At 38.7% G+C, this 6,000-nt stretch overlaps 1 protein-coding gene across 1 annotated transcript in view; it reads right to left on the reverse strand.

The window, feature by feature from the left end:
- Positions 1-6,000, reverse strand: part of RNF17 (ring finger protein 17) — a 210,627-nt gene that overhangs the window by 77,224 nt on the left and 127,403 nt on the right. The window lies entirely within an intron of this gene.

Consider the following 6,000-nt stretch of genomic DNA (forward strand, 5'->3'; position numbering starts at 1 on the left):
TATTTTTAGTATTTTTAACCATTATAAATGTTTCATGTATGTGAACTAGACTACAAACTGCAGGAGAGCAGGGATGATATGTTACATTATGTCCATCATTATATCCCTAATGCCTAATATAGCGCCTGGCACACAGAAGGCACTCCAAACATTTTATTTTTAACATGCATTGTCGAAAGTGCTCAATAAATATTTATTGACAGATCAATGAAAAGCAGAAAGTACAATTTCATCATCCATCTTAGTCTGCAGAGTCTAAACATGATGATTTTGGATGTTTTCTAAACATCAAATCTAGCCCCAAAGAATAAAGAACTAGTACCACTGAAGAATGAGGAATTGGCGGTTCACTGGTAGAATTCTCATCTTCCATGTGGGAGATCGGGGTTCAATTCCTGGCCATGCACCTCATGCACAGCCACCACCTGTCTGTCAGTGGAGGCTTGCTATGACACTGAACAGATTTCAGCAGAGCTTCCAGACTAAGACAGACTAGGAAGAAAGGCCTGGCGATCTACTTCTGAAAATCAGCCAATGGAAACCCTATGGGCCACAAGGAACTGATTCATAACCGATCATGGGAATGGTGCATGACTGGGCAGTGTTTCATTCCATTATGCATGGGGTTATGAAGAGGCAGGGGCCGACCTGATGGCAGCTACTGACAACAACAACCACTAAACAGATTACAAGTAATCACAGGCTCTGGAGGCTCTATAAACATAATTTCTAGATCTAGAGTTTCACTGGATTTGACCTATCAATTGAGTAAATAACTGACTGGTCAATCTTTTCATGTTAAATGATTTATATGCATGAACTAACCAAATCAACTGGGCATGCAGCTTTGCCAAATAGGACTTGGTATATACAACACTATTTATTAAGAAGCTCCATCTCCATACAATGGAACACTATGCAACCATAAACAACAATGATGCAGGAGACAGGGCCAAGATGGCAGAGTAGTCAGATGCTTCCTGTGGTCCCTCTTACAACAAAGACCTAAAAAAACAAGTGAACCGATTATATATGATAATCTAGGAGCCCTGAACATCAAAGGCAAAGTTGAGGAATCAGACTGAGTGGCAGGGGGAGGGAGAGACAGTTTAGAAGCAGCGAGGAGTTGCCATCTCTGAAATTTGTGGGAGCCGGAGCCCTTCAGGCTGGACTGGTTCGCATATGTGGTGAGATAAGCAGTGGCTCTGTAGTCTAGTGGCGTTTTCCATGTCAGGAGAGACCCAGCAGCCAAGAGTCTACCAGGCGTACAAAACCTGTGAAAAGCGGCCCTCAGTCAGCAAAAGATAAGTACTTGCATATGGCGTGGATCAAAAACCACCCATTTTGGAAAAACCTCTCTCCCATTTTCCTCCCTGCTCCTTGCTCTGCACCGGGTCCAGGATAGCTTCAACAATCGCTACATTCCCTGGGCTGGAAGTAGGACCCATCATGCGCTCTAAGCCATTCTCCCGGCCTTGGAGAGGGAACAAATTAACAAACAGGGAAAAAATAGTCTGCCGGCTCCCCTAAGCTAGGAACTCAGGGTAGGCACAGCTCCTTTCCCTAGGCACAGGCATAAGGGGTCCATGGACCTTGAGTGCCTTTCACCCCTGTGTAGACCTGTGTAGGCTCATTTCAACAGCGTAGGCCCTCATTAGCACAGCACAACAGGGTATACACCTGAAGTCTAACTTCAACAGTTTCAGCTGTGAAGTGGCAGGTTCATGACATTTGACACTGCTCTACCCATTAAGCAGGGTCCTCAGCTACCCACATCAGGGGGCTGAGGACTAGTGGCTCCACACACGCCACCTAGCCACCTGTGACAAGGGTCCAAGAATAAGTGGTGCCCCCTAATCCTTACAACCAACAGCACTGGGTGCTCATAGTCCACCTGTAAGACCCACCAACCTATGCACTATAGGGAACAGGGACACGCTTTCTTCCCAGTCACGTGCAGCCGTCAGCCCCCTGCCTTGCTCAGCATGTGACCCCTTACTGCAGCCAGAAAACTGTGCCTACACCAATCACCCATGCCTGTCTAGGACTGTAGGTGAGAACCTGCACCACATACTTGGTGACCGACTACGTGGACAACTGAGCTAAATCTATACAAGAAAAGTAAATGTACTCCTAGCCTCATACACTTAGGAAAAGATCTAACCACCTAGAGACAGGATGTTAGAGCTTCAAAGGCACCAATAATCAGACTAGCTCACACGAGCAGCCTATTCAGGCACATCAAAACAAAATAAAGCAAGAAGCTAGGACACAGTAAGTAAACGTAAAATAAATATAGTAAATTATTGATGGCTTGGAGACAACAGTCAATATAAAATCACACAAAGATGCAGACCATGATGGCTTCAGCAAGCTAGCTACCAAAATAATCAAGAAATTTTCCAGAGGAAGAGAATTTCTTGGAATTACCAGAGGCAGAATACAAAAGATTAATATACAGAACTCTTCAAGAGATCAGGAAGGAGATAAAGCAAAATGTGGACCTTGCTAAGGAACACACAGACAAAACAACAGAGGATCTTAAGAAGGTTATTCAAAAGCACAATGTCAAATTTAAAAGGCTGCAAGAATCCACAGAGAGACAACAATCAGAAATCCAGATTAACAATAAAATTTCAGAATTAGACAACTAAATAGAAAGTCATAGGAGCAGAATTGAGGCAATAGAAGTCAGAATTAGTGAGACCGAAGATAAAGCACTTGACACCAACTTATTTGAGAAAAAAAATCAGATAAAAGAATTTAAAAAAAATGAAGAAACTCTAAGAATTATGTGGGACTCTATCAAGAGGAATAACCTACGAGTGACTGGAGTACCAAAACGGGGGGATGACAGAAAATACAGAGAGAATTATTGAAGATGTCTTGGCAGAAAACTTCCCTGATGTAATGAAAGATGAGAACATATCTATCCAAGATGCTCATTGAACCCCACATAAGACAGATCTCAAAAGAAAGTCATCAAGACATATTATAACCAAACTTGCCAAAACTGAAGATAAAGAGAGAATTTTAAGAGTGGCTAGGGAAAAACAAAAGTCACCTACAAAGGACAGTCAATAAGACTAAGCTCGGACTACTCAGCAGAAACCATGCAGGCAAGAAGATAACAGGATGACATATATAAAGCCTTGAAGGAAAAAAAATTGCCAGCCAAGAATTATATATCCAACAAAACTGTCTCTCAAATATGATGGCAAAATTAAGGCATTTCCAGATAAACAAAAGTTTAGGTAATTTGCAAAAACCAAACCAAAATTAAAAGAAATACAAAACAAGTCCTCTGATTAGAAAATCAATAACAACCCAAAACTGAACAAAGGACAGAGCAACCAGGTATCAATCCAGATAGGGAAATCAGAAAAATAAATCAAAGCTAAAACACCGAAAATAGGGAAATAGAGATGTCAACATGTAAAAGATGACAACATTAAAACAAAAATGAGGGACTAAAAAATGCAGACATAGATTTTTCATATGGAGAGGAAGTCAAGGTAATATAAAGAAATAAAAGACTGGTTTAAACTTAGAAAAACAGGGGTAAATATTAAGGTAACCACAAAGGAAACTAATAATCCTACAAGTCAAAATAAAAAACAAGAAAAATATAAAGACTCAGCAAATACAAAATCAACAACAATGAAAAATATGAAAAGAAAATACATAAAGAAAAATGACTCAGCACAGAAAATTAAGTAGAACAAAGAAACTGTCAACAACACACAAAAAGACATCAAAATGACAGCACTAAACGCATATCTATCAATAATTACTCTGAATGTAAATGGACTAAATGCACCAATAAAAACACAAACTGTCTGTATGCTGCCTGCAAAGACAAATTATAAAGACACAAACAAACTAAAACTCAAAGGATGAAAAAAAAAATATCAAACAAACGACACTCAAAAAGAGCAGGAGTGGCAATATTAATCTCTGACAAAACAGACTTTAAAGTAAAATCCACCACAAAGGATAAGGAAGGACACTATATAATGATTAAAGGATCAATATACTATGAGGACATAACCATAATAAATATTTATGAACCCAACAAAAGGACTCCAAAATACATAAAACAAACTCTAAAAGCACTGAGAACAGAGATAGACAGCATCACAATAGTAGTAGGAGACTCCAACACAACACTTTTGGCAAAGGACAAAACATCTAGAAACAAGCTCAATAAAGACACAGAAGAACTAAATGCTACAATCAACCAACTTGATCTCATACACATATACCAAACACTCCACCCAACAGCAGCCAAGTATATTTTCTTTTCCAATGCACATGGAACATTCTCCAGAACAGACCACGTATTAGGCCATAAAGCAAGCCTTAACAGAATCCAAAGCATGAAAATATTACAAAGCATCTTTTCTGACCATAAAGCCATAAAAGCAGAAATCAGTAAAAAAGCAAAGAAAAAAATCAAACACATGGAAACTGAATAACACCTTGCTCAAAAACTACTGGGTTATAGAAGAAGTTAAGGATGGAATGAAGAAATTCATAGAATCAAACAAGAATGAAAACACATCCTATCAGAGCCTTTGGGACAAAGCAAAAGAGGTGCTCAGAGGTCAGTTTACAGCAGTAAATGCACACACCCAAAAAGAAGAGAGGGCCAAAACGAAAACATTAACCCTACAACTCGAACAAGTAGAAAAGGAGCAGCAAAAGAAGCCCTAAGGGCAAGAGGAAAGGAAATAATAAGAATCCGAGCAGAATTAAATGAAATAGAGAATAGAAAAACAATTGAAAGAGTTAACAAGACCAAAAGTTGGTTCTTTGAAAAGATCAACAAAATTGATAAACCACTGGCCAAACTGACAAAAGAATAACAGGAGAGGAAGCAAATAACCTGTATAAGAAATGAGATGGGTGATATCACAACAGACCCAACTGAAATGAAAAGAATCATATCAGACAGAATACTATGAAAAATTGTACTCTAACAAGTCTGAAAACCTTGAAAAATGGACAAATTTCTAGAAACACACTACCTACCTAAACTAACACAAACAGAGGTAGAACAACCATATATACCTATAAGAAAAGAAGAGATTGAAAACGTAATTTAGAAACTCCCAACAAAAAAAAAGCCCTGGCCGGGACAGTTTCACTGGAGAATTCTACCAAACTTTCAGAGAAGAGTTAACACCACTACTAAAGGTATTTCAGAGCGTAGAAAAGGAAGAAATACTCCCAAACTCATTCTATGAAGCCAGAATAACCCTGATACCAAAACCAGGTAAAGACACCACAAAAAAAGAGAACTACAGACTTATATCCCTCATGAACACTGATGCAAAAATTCTCAACAGAATTCTAGCCAACAGAATTCAGCAACATATCAAAAAAAAATTCACCATGATCAAGTGGGTTTTATACCACATATGCAGGGATGGTTCAACATTAGAAAAACAATCAATGTAATCCATCACATAAAAAAAACAACAGACAAGAACCACATGATCTTATCAATTCAGGTAGAAAAGGCATCTGACAAAGTCCAACACCCATTCACGATAAAAACTCTCAGCAAAATAGGAATAGATGGGAAATTCCTCAATATAATTACCGGCATTTACACAAAGCCAATAGCCAACATAATCTTAAATGGAGAGAGTTTGAAAGCATTCCCCTTGAGAACAGGAACCAGATAAGGATGCCCTTTATCGCCACTCTTATTCAACACTGTGCTGGAGGTCCTAGCCAGAGCAAATAGGCTAGAAAAAGAATTAAAGGGCATCCAAATTGGTAGGGAAGAAGTAAAAGTATCTCTATTTGCAGATGACACGATCTTACACCTAGAAAATCCCAAAGAATCCACAAGAAAACTACTGGAACTAATAGAAGATTTCAGCAAAGTATCAGGATACAAGACAAACATACAAAAATCAGTTGGATTCCTCTACACCAACAAAGAGAACTTCTAAGAGAAAATCACCAAATCAATCCCATTTACAACAG

This window comes from Trichechus manatus, unplaced genomic scaffold (genome assembly GCF_000243295.1).
Source record: "Trichechus manatus latirostris isolate Lorelei unplaced genomic scaffold, TriManLat1.0 scaffold00264, whole genome shotgun sequence".
NCBI classification, from domain to species: Eukaryota; Metazoa; Chordata; class Mammalia; order Sirenia; family Trichechidae; genus Trichechus; species Trichechus manatus.